Source organism: Eublepharis macularius, chromosome 2 (genome assembly GCF_028583425.1).
Source record: "Eublepharis macularius isolate TG4126 chromosome 2, MPM_Emac_v1.0, whole genome shotgun sequence".
NCBI lineage: Eukaryota > Metazoa > Chordata > Lepidosauria > Squamata > Eublepharidae > Eublepharis > Eublepharis macularius.
In genome coordinates, this window is record NC_072791.1 from 123,108,929 (window position 1) to 123,123,946 (window position 15,018).

The window sequence follows — 15,018 nt, forward strand, 5'->3', positions numbered from 1 at the left end:
GCAGGTCCTGGGGGAGCTGGCTGGACTGCCTGGATCAGCAACAGCTGCGGTATGTTGGCTGGCTGCCAGGCCTCTCTGGCAGAACTGATTACTGAAAGTAGGCCCAGCTGTGGCCCCTTGGCTGGCTGCCCAGCTCTGCCCACAGAATGCCTTCAGCAGCTCCACCTGGAGGGGCTTGGTTGTGAGCATCTCCTGAGCCAGGCTGCTGTCTTCAAGCTGAGGTGGAGGCTGGGGCGTGGCTCTGAGCTGCTGTGGCTGCTTCTCCCTGTCAAGTAAGAGTTCTGTTTGGGCTGCTGCTGGGTCCCTATTCCCCCTGCCCTGGCCCTTCTCCTCTGGCCTGCTTATCCCCCTCTCCTCCCCCTGGAGGGTGGGACTAGCTGGTCTCTCCCTGCTCCCTCCAGCCCTCTGAGGCTTTGGCCTTTCGCCCCTTCTCCATGGAGTAGGCAGGTTCTGGACCTGGTTGCTGGCTGGGGCGGCAGGGCCACTGCCTCCCGGTTGCCTCCCACAGTTCCCTCCTGGCAAGTCTGGGGGCTGGGACTCAGACCCTGGACACTCCTATCCTACCTCACAGGGTTGTTGTAAGGATAAAATAGAGGAGAGGAAAATGAAGTAAACCACTTTAGTGGGGAGAAAGGCGGAGTATAAATGAAGTAAATGAAATAAAATAAAATATGTTTTTGTAAAAGAATTTTTTGTGTATTTCATTTTGTAATCAGACCTTGAATCTTTGATCTGCAAGGAAAGTGAGATAAAATATTTTAAGTAAGTAATAATTGAATTAGAAGTTTGACTTTTGGACACTGTTACCTTGAAGTAACAATATTTTAGTTTGTCTTAGTCTGATCACACCCCTGGCCACCCAGCCCTGTATAATATTGTTTCATATCTAGGTAAATTACCCTGTAAAGCAGGAGTGGTTAACTCATGAGGCACCTTTGTGGAGCAGAGAGCTGCCTGGGAATCCAACATATATGTTGCTAGAGGGTTTTTATAGGAACTGTGGGATAAAAGTATTACAATTAAATGATCATGCATATTCACAGTGAAATGTCAAAAATGTGAAAAATTCACATACACATTTTGGCAATCCCAGCCCAGTTTAGTGATATTCTGAAAGCTCAGGCACAGTCTGGTTCTTGTTGATCATGAGTCAGCTGTCAGAAGTAGCCGTGATGGCGTGAAGTCAAAAGGCAGCTAAATAACTGATTTGAGTTAAGGAGGGTGGGAGTCAGAACCGGTCCCGAATGTAAACACATGGCTTGGAGTGATGATGCCCCCTCCACCTGCGGACTGTGGCATGGAAAGAAAGCCTGCCCAGTACTGCCTGAAGTAATCTCTTCCCTCCTTACCTGGCAAACTCTCTGACTTTTTACGCCTAAGAACAGACCAACTTTTCTAGCGATTGCAACCAGATGGTCTTCAACAGGGACAGCCTTTTCTAGACAAGGGGAAATGGTAGCAGATTTTTCCTCCTGCGCTTTGGGAAAACTTCTAGCCACCAGACATGACCATTCACCTCAAGATCGCCTGCTCACAGCCTGCAGTTGCTGGATTCCCCTCTGTCGGATGTGATCCTGAGAGCCACAGCGAGTAAGTAGTCCGTCCCACTTTTCCTTCGGATAAGAGAGATGGGGAGAGGGGAGGGGGCTGAGGTATGAAGATGTCAATGGCCTCCCTTCGCAAAGTCTTCCCCGCAGGGTGTAGCCGCGGCTGCCGTGGTCCAGCCCGGCTGTAGCAGCAGCCGCGCCAGAGGCGCAGGTTTCTTTGTTGGCAGCTGGGTTACTGGTTCCTATTAATCTCCCGCACTGGCCTTGCCGTCTCCACTTCCTGTCTTTGCATATTTCTCTGCCTCCCTCTCCCCTCCCCCTCTTTCCAGCTTCTTAAAAAAAATTGGGGGGGGGGAGAAGGAGTCAGCCTCATCTGGCCAAGCTCAGAGATCAGAAGCGGAGGCGTCCCCGTCTGCGAGCCGCAGCAGCTGGACTCGACATCTGCATTCTTCCAGCGCAGGGCAGCAGCCTAGGTAAGAGGAGCGGGTGCCTCGCCTCCGTTCCCTGGAAGGGGGAGCGCCGCCGAAGGCTCTCCTGGAAGTTTCCTTGCCAGGGCTTACGATTGCTAGGGCAGAAGCCGCCGCTGTCTTCTTCCCAGGAAGGGACTTGGCGTGTTTCAATGGGCTCCGGGCTTTGGGCTGGGGAGAACAATGGATGTCACCGAGCGGGAAAGGAATAGGGAAAGCGGTGGCTTTTCCTAGGGAGAAGCGCATCTTTAGATTCCATACTTCCTTAGATGTGACACGCCTTTTGTTCGTTTGAATCGGGATTTCTCGGCACTTCGTTTGGAGGGATTTAGTGCAACTTTATGGGGCTGGAGCGAGTGTCTTCTTTCCCCCCATAAATCGCCCTGCACTATCGCACGGAGGTGGGTAGGTGGCGCTTGTATACCACGTTCCCTGGTTTTGCCAGACATTTCCCACCATTTATATACTTTTGGGAGGAAACTTGGCTTTATTTTTAAGTCTACTCAGAGTCTTTCGATTGCCTTCTATCCATTTATAAATATCAGTGAGATCTGTTAATGGCTAATACTTATTCAAGCTGGAAATCACTGCACAAGACACTAAAACGATCTCTTAAACATTTAAAAAATTTTTTTTAGAAACAAAGTGCTTCTTTGTCTTCTTTTTTCCAAAATGACCTGGGAAACATACAGAGTATTTCTATGACTGAACTTTTGGACCCTTGCAAACCTTGTCTCCATAGTATCAGAAAGGCAGACGTTGAATTAGGTAACTTCTCTACCCCACCCCCCTTTTACCAATAGAAACAAAACTGTTTCAGGTTAATATATACTGTACAACATTACTGTAAATCTCCACATGAATGGAAAACTGGATTGGGAGTTCAGTGCTAACAAATAGAAAGTATCTTCAGTGGAATCTTTCCTACATTCTCAGTTGAAAATCCAAACCATAATTGTTTACTCTTCCATACACAGATGTAAAGATGGCTAGAAAAGGAGGTATTTCCTTCCTGATTTTTGCTCATTCACACAGCAAAGCTCTGTTATCTCTGTTGCAAGCAGCCACCTAGACCTGAATGGGGGCGGGGGAGAGAAGCTTTGTAGTCCCGTGATAGATTTTACTGAAGAGACAAGGGAGTTCCTTCAGCGGTTCATTTGGTGGGAAAAAATCAGATGTCGTGACTTGAGTCTGGACTGTAACCAAGAGCTTGCCTCATTCAGTCTAAAGAGCAACCAGGTCACGCAAGTCAAAAAAAGTAATTACAGACTCTTACAGATCCTTCTGCTTTCAACCCTTTTGAATCTTTTAGAATAAGAGAGCATGTGCTAGATAGATAGTAGTGATTTTTGAAGAACAGAGTGCATAGGTGGCATTGGCTTAGAGCTATGAAGAGTTTCATTGTCTCTCTCCCCTCCTTTGCCTCGTTCAGAATAGTCTCCCCCATAAAACATATTTCTTTATCCTTAGGGAATGACTAACAAATCCTGTAATAACAGCTTGTGGTTGTAAGAATAGTTAGGTGAAATAGGGTGGAATTTTCCCAGACAGCCACTTCAGGCATACTCAGGCCTTTGCTCACTCGCTCAGGGGGATATGTGTCTTTTTCTTGTTCTTGGAACAGAAGACCCATATCAATAGATGGTTTGGAAACTCATTCTGTTTCTGTGTCTCACTGTGCAAGACTGGGTGACTGCTGTTCAAGAAACACAAGGTACCCTTTGGGCACATGCAACCAGTTAAGCAGTTCTTTGGATGCTGGTCTGTGTATTGGGGAGGTGGTAGTCAAAATAAATTAGAGGAGCATGTTAAACAAAAGTCAAACAAAGGTGGAGCCATGATATGCTGTTCCCCACAAAGGTGAATAATCAGTGCTGCAAATTATTTCCTAGTGAGGGATTGTTAAATGAAAACATATTTAGGAACTCAGATGGTTCTATAATCACAATAATTTATGGTGTATAAGGTACTTCTGGTATTCAGAGTACTTCAGTAGTTGTTAAAAGAGCCCTGTAACATACAGCAGTGTAACATACATGCAGCAGAGTCCTGTACCATACATCCAGACTAAATTTTTCAGTGACAGAATAGGATTTTCCTGCCTCTCCCCTCCCACTACAGTCTGCCAGTCTCTACATAATTCTGCTCTTGGAGGATAGGGGACCCAGAGGAATGACATGTGGTGGGTCTGCAACAGGAAGGGGAATGGGTGGAAATTCCCAATTCAGTCTGGATCTAACCAACAGAATGCAACTGAGAGATAGTGACTTGTTCAAGGCCATTTGGTGAGTTTGTGACTGATGCGAGATTTGAACTGGCAACCTTCCATACCACAGCTTGTTTACATGTCCTTTAACAATCCTTTTGTTTGCATGCTGCTAAAGAAAATGCCTGCTGGAGCGAAGGTGAAGGTAGCATCCTGTGGCCTTCCCCTGACTGGCTGAGACCCTTTTACCTCCCAGTAATGTCTCGTGTCCCATTTGCATTGATGTGGGGCCGGAGCAAACTGAATTCCTGGCATTAATGCCAGGAATGTCCCTTATGAAGAACGTCTGAAGAACGTATGGATGGTTGTAACCTATACATTGTGTTGTGGAACACTCCGGGATAAATCAAGCAGAACAAGCTATAATTAATTTAAGATTGCAAAAGTATTCCTTTCAGTGAGTGTAGATCACTATTATTTTGCATTAACCATTCTGCTTGCTCAAACAAATGTGTGATTCAAAATATGAAAAGGGATCAGAATTGAGTATCTGTTGAGCATGGAGTTTTGCTTTCAGTTTGCCTCAGTGATTGCAGTTTAATCTTCCATGTTAATTCAGAATAAACGTTTGATTTAATTATTTCTAGATATAGTACTTATCTGTGTCTCACCCTGATCCACCAACAGTGATCCACCGCCATGTGCAGATTAGGTTGAATGAGTATATAAATGTCAGTTACGTGGCTGACACAATCCACATCCTTCAACCACCCTCTGCTTCTAGTTTACGGGAATAAATGGACCATCTCTAAGTATGTCCAAACTTTAAAAAAATGTCTTGCCACACTTTAACCAAAACCAAATCTCTTCCTTATCACACCTTCTGTTACTCTTTCCACCCAAATTCGTAACAGACTTTATGGACCATCTCAAAGTCAAAGTGCAATTCTATGCAGTTACTCCCGTCTAACTCTGATAATTTCAGTGGTTTTATATAGCATTGCACTGTATATGTGTCTCCTATCATAGTAAATCATTTATGAATGGCTTTGAGGTGAAGTCCTTCCCAGTGCAGGTTAACAGTTACTGGTAAGCATGGGGGTGGAGAGACATGGGAGTGCCTAGAGCAAGTCCTAGCCTTGGCTTTCTTTTGCTTCTGCCCCACCAAAAAGCTGATTTGCAGTGTGAGAAGATTTGCTCTCTGTTTCTGCTCTGATATGAACACTGCAAGTGAAGAGTCTGGTCCTCCATGTAACTTAACTAGTAATTTTTCACAGCGATAACTAAGATAAGCAATTGACAAAAGATCCCCATTACAGTTAAACAGGATTTATCACAGCAACCTTTAGGGTTTCCCTATTGTATCTATACCAGGAAAGTAATTAAAATCATTTTACGTAGTTGTACAAAAAATATGTATATCAGCAGTGTCAGTGAAAAGCTCAACTTTAACAGGCGTGACTAATAGAACAGGAAACCATTTGTCTTAACTTGCATATGCCATTGGGCCTAGTTCTGTCTTGCCTCTCTGGGAGTCCTGCTAGCTGCCCCTTCAGTTGTGTACAAACAATTTAGTACATATGGAAACACTGATATGTTGATTTTGGAGTAAGAAAAGATCTTTTATTAGATCAGCTTCTGTTGGCAAAGACTTTGCAATTTCTTAAGTTAACAGTACCCTTTATGAACCAGAACAGAAGCAAAGTTCAATACGGGGTTCTGTTAACCTCAAAAGCTTATGTATGTCTCCAGCAACTGCAGTGGTTTCTTTATGGTTTGTTTGATGGGCTGTTATATAGGGGCTAGATGTACTCCTAAGGTATGGGCTCATTTTTTTTTGAAAGTTTTTTTATTATTTTTTAATATCTAACATAAAAAACTACAAAAGACTACAAAAGTATAAAGGGGAGGGGGGGAAAGGGAAGGGAGGACTGGGAAAAGGGAAAATCAACATACAAACAACAAACACTACACTACATGTCTTGTATTCCCTTCATGCTGCAATTTTTCTTAAAAGTTAACTTTCTAATACGCTATCAGATTGGTAGGTCTTATACAATACAGATTATATTCAGGATCAGGACTTCTTCCCCCCCCCCCTTGCGTCTCGGTCTCAATTCTCTCTGCGCAGCTGGAGCAGCTGCGCCAGGTATGGGCTCATTTTGATAGGCAGGTTGAAGTGAACATTCCAAGGGCCAAACAGTGACCCCATGAAGAGTGCTGGCTTTCCTTGGCACCATCTTTCTTCTGGTTGTTTAATGGAAGTTTGGAGGAAGGTTGATTCTGATTATTCCTTATCACTTTTGGTTCACTGTGACCATTAGTGGGTGCAGGGTGATTAGAGGAGGATTATCAGCACGGTTTCATCACAAGCCTCATTCAAACAATGTACTAAAATACATGAAATTCTACAAGAAGGCAGGCTAAATCCTATGAAGTGAATTCTTTCCAAAACCAGGTTGTGACATACACACGAGGGATGCTGCTCATATTTGCTAATGTCTATATAGTTTTGCTGCTGCAGATGTAACAGTTTATCTTGGAATCCCCATGTGAACCTCTGCAGCAATAGGGTTCTTCCCATTAGGGTCTCCTAACAGTCCACTCACTCTTGAGAATAACCCGGACCTTCTTTTCTGTTGCTGCCCTGATGCTGTTGAACAGCCTCCCAGAAGAGGTGAGACGTGCGCCTACCCTAGGGGTCGACTTCTACAAGGCTGTAAAACAGCGCTACTTAACAGAACTTATGGAGAAGGATGACGATTATAGATATGGGTTTATGTATATGTGATTAATGATATATTTTAATAATTTTGATTCCCCCTCCTCAGTATTTGTTGTTTAATGCCTTCTATCTGGAGAAAGATGAAGTATTCACATTCCTTAAACAGATATGAGACCAATTATGCTTAGGGTCACATTCTAAAGCAGTAAACATAGAAGTATTTTAACACTTTTGGAAATGTACAGCGTCATGTTGCCAGGGCCATCAGTTTTGAGCAAGTGGAAAACATAGGCCTCCTGGGAGCAGATTGGAATGCTGTTCCTTGAGCTGCCACAACTATCAGAATTCCAAGGCTTTCTGGGCCCATGCTTTATTCATTCTTTGCCTTGCTCCACTCTTCTCCATTGTGATCAGCCACTCTCCTTTTCTAACCCTATATACATTTCCTTTCTTGTCTGCAAATCTTTATTTGTTTTTGTTCAGCAGATCTTTACATACAAAGGCATAATTCACAGGTTTGTCCCTGCCGGTTTTTGCTCTTTGGCCCTGCCAACCCTACTTCTTTCTCTTTTTCTTCTCTCTCTGCATCTGTCTGGACTACCTTCTGTAATTGACTGCCTGCCTCTCCAATCTACAATTCACTCAGATGTCTTGGCATAACCAGCTGGCTGGGAAAGTCCTGACCCAATAAAGATTTGGATCCTTTTCTCCCTGTAAATGATCCTGACACAACACAGAGATGTGGGATACAGCACAGTCAATATCCCCCGTCCTGTCTCACTGTTATCACAAAACTTCAGAACTATTCTTACCATTCTTCCCTGATGTTCGCTTAGTATACCTCATGGACCATTTCCTAGGGGCTCCTAAGGTACTAAGAGAAAATGTGATGGATTTTTCCTTTTAAGAACAAATGTGTAAAAGTATCTTCCTAAGGAGTGCTTGACCCTTTGTTAATCACAGCCTGTAAATGGGTTGTGAAATGCTTTGACACTACAGCACCATGCCAATTTATTCCACATTGAGGACTTGATGGACTAGCAAGATTTTTATCCACTTTATTGTTTTTATTGTGCTCTATAAACATCTAGGACCCTCTGGGAAGAATCACTGGAGATTCTCAACCTACTCATTTAAGTGTTGGTTAAACAAATGTTACCATTAAATACTGCTGAGCTGGATTTGAGTAACTGGAATTGCTGAGTAAAGAAATAAGAGCTGTTTTTAAGATTTGGAAATTGACTTAAAGCACACAAAAGACTGTCAAATTCAAAATGTTGTTAGGCACAAAAGCACACATGCAGCATTGTTTTAACTGGTTTCAAGAAAGAATGAATAACTTCCTGGCAGTGATCAGGAGGGAAAGGCCCACACACTTTTCTCTGGCTACCTGGTACCATTATGCGCACATACATCACAGCCAATGGTTTGCACAATAATTGGGGTGTGTAGGAATGGAGTCCTGTTGCATTATGTATAAATAAATAAAACAACTCTCTGGGGGATCCCTCTACATTTAGGGGTTTTACCCTTGCATGGAGAAAGCTCATGTGTATTGCTTTCTTCGTTGATTAAAAGCTGTGTGTTTCTGTTGCTTTCCTCATTTCCCCTGCCTCCAAATAAAGGCCCAGTTCTCCTTGAGCGCACCAGCATCTGGAATATGCTTGAGTGGGGCCTAATTAGTGAGTGTGGCTGGTCTTGTAGCACCTGCCCCAATTGCAGTTCTAGGCAAGAGCCATTCCTAACACATTCTTGATAGCAGGAAATGTCATCCCTTGGGGGTTTTCCATTATACACTGTTACTTTTCTGAGAGGAGTACAAGATATGTACAAGATACTCTGAAGAACGAGTGAAGAATTCCAGTGATTCTTTGCTCTCCTTCATTTTTTAAAACTCAGCGCAATAGTAGTGGCAATGTTGTGTTCTCTTTCCACATCCCTGTGATAAGACCCAACAAATAACCTTGATTCTGCATTTGTCTTTCACACTTGTTGTTGGCAAGGCTGGGTCTAGAGAAGCTGCTACTGTTTCCTCTGCTTTTAGTGTGGGATTGTAGACTGCCATTGGACCTTAACTTTTTTTCCTGTAGAAAAATTGTGGGTGCCTGTGGAAATTCAGCAGTGTTATAGTATTTCCTATACAATTCTCTATCCTGAACTCGAGAAAAGCAAAATGGTCCTTTTCACAATTACTGCTGAGGAGGTCACCTTGAAGTGTGCGTGATTCACTGAAGGCAGCTTCATAGCTCAGGCAAAGCTTGCATTGGAAATATAGTGAAGATGGCATGATGATTATGTAGTGATCTCCTTTGGCTTAATTTGCTACCTGAACATGTCCTGGTAAACTGACACTGTCCCTGGCTGCCCAGTGCATGCATTTAGGATTGTAATTTTATATGCCAGTGACATGTCGTTTCCTGTCTGAAAATGTTTTCCTATTGGAAATACATCACTTGTGAAGCAGCCCTGAGTGAGGCTTGTTGAAGAAATTGAAAAAGTACATTCTTGGCATCATATCTGCAGATCACCCATACAGAAATTCTTTAAATGTATAGCATTCCTGGCAACATTAGGGAAACCAAAAAATTACTGTTCTTTCCACTGACTCTCAGTTAAAGATTAGTGTAACAAGTCATTCTTCTTGTGTTCTAAACACAATTTGATGATTGTTGGATTGTCTGATTGGAAATCAAGCATTAAATCCTATGCCACAGGAGAGTTAGAAGGCATGAAGCCAAGCTCTGTTGCAAGCAACAATGAAGAAGAAAAACAGGAATGTGAAATGAAGACAACGTCCAAAAGGAAGCAATAAGAGATCTACAGATCTAATAGCAAGCTACACCTAACTCAGCAGTAAGAACTAGTATGGGACGGAGCAAATCTATTCTTTTGCATTGGTGGAGGATTTGAGAAACATCCACCAGATCCATGCAACTATGCAAAAGAAAGCGCAGAGAAATGTTTTTGCTACAGATTATACTTCTAACATTAAGAATGGTATCAAAATTAACAAGCATAATATATGGGTATGTCAGAAGGCCAAATGAGGTGTGAATTTTGCAGAAGTAGCTGGAACAGAAGGTTAAAAATAAAAAGGTTCAAGCACTGTATATGTGCTCAATACAGATACTGGGATTGTGTGAACTATATAATGTCTAAGAGGTAGTTGTTTAGGTAAAGGAATTTAGGAGTCTGTTGACGTATATGACTATCTAGATGTGGCATATGTCTATCATGTTATGTATGTTTGAAATTTAATGAAAGTTGACATTTAACATTTAGACATTAACCATGCCAGATAAATTCAAAAGCTCACAGATACACCAATGAATCATCATCTAACATATGAAGACCATCGGTCCATCTAGCCCATCATTATCTACTGTTACTGGTACAGGTCTCCAAAGTCTTGGGCTGGAATCTTTCCTGATCTGAGATCCTTTTAACTAGAATTTCTGGAAATATAACTTGGTGTCTCCTGCACATGGAGCAGGTCCTCTGCCACTTAGTCATGATACCAAGACTTATCACACTCAAAGTAAGGTTCATACTCCTAGACCAATGAGTCCACTTAAACTGTGATTCTCAGCATTCCCATGGGTACATCTGAAAAGAAGGGAAGAATATATCTATTTTCAGTCCTTTACAAATATGGAGCTTTGGAAGTTACCAAATTCTGGACCCTCACTGTTTTGTGTTTGGGAGCGGGAGACACTGAATGAATTATTCTCTTTATGAATTAATTTGTGCATATGTGAGAATTACTTTCTCTTGTATCCAATGGATGCAAAAGTAGCACTTGGTAGACAAAGTATTTTAAATGTGATCCCCCGGATCTAACACATTATCACTCTTTGGCTGAATTCTTCAGCTAGTCCTATGTATGCTTCTGCCACACATGCAGACTTCCATGGGACTGCTGGAGTTGTAAAAGGCTTATAGGGGAAAAAATCTATAGGGCTCCAAATCTGTAGGAAATAAATGTGAGGATATGTATTTATCTATGCAAATGTACACCTGCGGTGAAATGCCGCTGGATGGTTCCATGTTGCGATCGATGCAAAGTCATTCAACTACATCAGTGCTATCACTCCAAATTTCCAGAAGCCTTGCTGGGGCCAACAAATAACGGCTTGCAATATGGCCACTACCACATTCAACTGTCCTTGACTTCCTGGATGTGTTTTGCAAGTTAAGATTTGCAATTATCCTGAATATTACTTCAGTCTAATACTGAAAGTGAATTCTGGGACTGAATCCTTGCTATTTGAATACAAGTAAGTGACAGTGGAACTGTGTTGACCTCATAGTATAAGCAAGTCCCTCATCTTCACAATTACGTCTCATATGTGAAATGTCTACATAGCTGGTAGGAAATGAGCAAGGGCTCCTTTCTAACCTTGCAATTTCTGTTACAGGCAGGCAGTTATTGCTGGCTAGTCCTCTTTAAACATGCAGCTGGAGAATGTCTGGTTGGAGACCAGCATGAAGGGAATATGATTTCTACTGCTCAGTTACTCTAGAATGTCGATGGGGGCCCAGACCAATCTAGATTCAGCTGTTCTATTATGTTACGTGACTTAAAAATTCACTGTCTCATGCCTTTTAAACTTTCTATCATGGCGGATTATTTCCATAATACTTCAGTTATATTTTTGAGATCTTTACATCGACTCCTTTAGATACTTCATGTGGTGTTGCTTCAAAGTTAATTGCCATGATCTGAATTCTTGTAATAATTGCGAATGGGAGGGAAGGCACAGTATAGCCTGATTTCATCAGCAAGGTCAGTACTTGGATGGGCAACCACCAACGAAGACTGTGCAGAGGAAGGCACTGGCAAACCACCTCTGCTTCTCACTTGCCATGAAAGCCCGTTTCTGGGGTTACCATAAGTCAGTTGTGACTTGACTGCACTTTACACATGCACACACACACTGATTGTGAACACTGCTGTGAAGGAACTTCATGAACTATGAAAAGCAGTAGTCGATGTGGAAACCACTGTGGACCACAGCGATGTTATCAAAATAGGCAGTCTCCTAATTAGTTGGGGGGGGGTTAGCTTAAAGGAGACAAAGTGAGAGGGGATAACTGGCATTCTCCATCAGGGGATTTTTCCCTTAAGAGAACTCTCGAAATAAACCAGCCAGATGTTCAGCCAGAAAGGTTTTTATTAAAAGATAAATAAAAGACAAACATACAATCACACACAGAACACATATGAGGCTAACTAAGACGAAATTAGGGAGGAGAGGGGAGAAAGCAATTTCGAGGAAGGCTACAATTACCAGTCTTGAAGATGGAGGTTGGTGGAGGCAGCAGTGAAACAACTAGGATTTCACAGAGAAGAAGAAAAGGCCCAAACAGATGAATGGACATACACACACAGACTCTCTCTGCTAGGGACTCCATATATATGGCAAAATGTTCCCTGAGGCAAGGTTTTTAACTTCAAAACAATAGCTTGAAGGGGTTTCTGGAGGCAGATAATAGGTGTAAATGGTGGTCGGTGACCTTTGAGTACCGGAAAAGCTACCAGGTTTGGTGAATTGTGTTAAGTGTTGCTTAATTAGGGTAAATGGGTGAGGGGAAGTGAGGTCAGGCGTGGATGAGATTAGTCAGGAGCTTCTTGGGAGACCCATTGTCCTAAATTATGTCTCTCTCCAGGGCATGGAGAGGGCCATTAGTCAGTCAGCTGCTCTGACCCGCCCTCTAAAATATTTTCCAGGCTCTTACATGGCTGGCCTCCATTTTGTTTCATTTCAGGCCAGGCAGTATTTGAGGAAGTCCCTTAAGTGGGAGGAGGGGTCTGACTGCTAGCAGTGAAAAAGTATTGTAAGCTGGAAGCCAAGCCATTAAAAAAAAATTCATTTTTCTTTTTACACAACAGTAACACAATTGTGCATATAATAAACCTATAGTAAACCTACAATAAACCTGCACTGCACAAATTCCCTTGCAAAACCATTTGTTCATTTTTGTGTGCATACTAAGTCACTACACAAGGTTTTTCAAACATGCTAAAGTTGAAGCATTTTGAAAAGCGTAGGCAATTCCTACACTTAGAATGTGGCATGTTGGGCAACTCAATGTGAACTTAAGTGTTCTCATGGCACTCTCATTTGGAGTTATGGAGATTTAGCTGTGTGTCACAGTCCATGATAAAGTGACACTTCATAGAAGAAAAAGGAATTAGGTCAAATGGTGATCGTTCAGTGAAGCTTCTGGATACTTCCAACATGGTGTCTACATGTTGGAAATATTTGCCTCTTTGACACCTGAGAGCACTTCTAAAAGTTGTGGATTTAAGACTCATTTCCTTTTTGTTTTTGTTTCACTGAGCTGTAGGTTTTGAAAACAGCACTACATAAGAAAAATATGGACAAGTACCACATTAGCAGACAGCTATTATTAACCATGTCAAGTTATATTTATGGTCCTGTTGAATGTTGCAGCATAGTAAAAATTTTGAATTGCCTGCCCAGCTATTCTTTATAATTAATAAATTGCCAATTAATATTGGTTATTTTCTATTTCATGTAACTAAAATAAATATAGTTACTGAGGATCACCGTATGATACTCAATATCTAATAGCAAATGTTTCTGTCATCAGTCCACCACTTTTCAGCCCCCACAGTTAGAGAATGGCATTGTTTAAAAAATGGTTTGCTCATTTTGTTTTTTTCATAGACAGTGACCTTTTATTTAAGACATCATAACCTACTTAGTTTACAAAATCTTGTGCAGTGACTCAATTCACGTGCAAGGATGACTGAAAGAGTTGCTAAACCTTATCAAGCAGCATTTTCCCCACTGTACAATATAGATCTTGTTCAAGGTCAACTACCCAATGGAGAAGGATAAAAGAGGCAAAAGGAAAAACCGAACAGCAGAACATAGTAATATTATCAAATCCCTCGGGTAACCTCTCTTTTTCAGGGTACATTTGGGGACATACTGGAAAAGAATGTCCATGGTTAGATCTTGCATTTCTCTCCTTCTCCTAATGAAAAGCCCTACAGCCAATAGATTGTGACAAAAATGACAAGAAGCATTACCTGCTTTTGCAAAACTCATAATTAAAAGTTATTGGCCAGCAGCATTGCTACTAGTTTGGCAGCTTGGCGTGTTCTTTGGTTCTCTTATGAAGGAGAGTTAGAAGTGCTGTGTATGCTCTGTGAGTCGATTTCTATGTTACATTTCTCATAAGCTATGCCTGCCTTGCAAATGTGTGTTTTCTGTTGAAACCTATAATGTCTGATGGGGTTGGGTGGTATTTGATCTGTGTGAACTTGCTCTTATATTTGTCTTCTACAGGTTTGAAAAAAGTTATTGTTACTCCATTTCTGTGCAATGATGGATCAGTCCTGCCTGATGATTCAGTGGTGGCATGTTGACATATTCACATTTTGTCATATAGTGAACATATTTTCTATGTAAATAAGTCAAACTGCCTCTAAGGCTTACCTTGTGGCATGACACCACAGGGAATCAGCAAAGCATTGCTCATCTTGAATCATTAATGCTAAGGTAGCCACAAGTCAGACCAGCAGCACTTGCTTAGAATCAAAGCTTAGCCTAGAGCTTTGAAAGAAAACTCTTGTATTTACAGAGGTCTAATGCCAAGTGATAGTTTGTGAGACCAAAGAAAAAAACCTTGACCACCACCTCTTGTTTTGAGCTGTTCATACTTAGGCTGCCAATTGAACGGTGAGACTTTGTCCTTGACTAGTTTGTGCTCTTTATGTAGTGTCTCAATGGGAAAAGTGGACAAGTCTGTGGTAGGGTTGCCAGCCTCCAAGTGGGGCCTGGCAATCTTCCAGAATTACAACTGATCTCCAGGCTACAGAGATCAGTTCCCCTGAAGAAAATGGCAGCTTTGGAAAATGGACTCTATCACATTAGGTTATAGAGTTCCCTCCCCGACCCAAACTCCACCCTTCCCAGGCTCCACCCCCAAATCACCAAGAATTCCCCAACCTGGGTTTAGCTAAAAGGACTGCTCTGCTTCTGTTGGAAGAGCCAGGTTTCATGCCCTCAGTTGTTGGATAAATCTTTGCTGCTAGGT

General features: G+C 42.2%; 1 protein-coding gene across 1 annotated transcript in view; it reads left to right on the forward strand.

The window, feature by feature from the left end:
- The first annotated feature begins 1,905 nt into the window (after positions 1 to 1,905).
- Positions 1,906 to 15,018, forward strand: part of DENND2B (DENN domain containing 2B) — a 233,650-nt gene continuing 220,537 nt past the window's right edge. The window contains exon 1 of the mRNA XM_054970816.1: positions 1,906 to 2,020. The gene's annotated coding sequence lies outside the window, so the exon portion shown is untranslated. The remainder of the gene's footprint in view (positions 2,021 to 15,018) is intronic.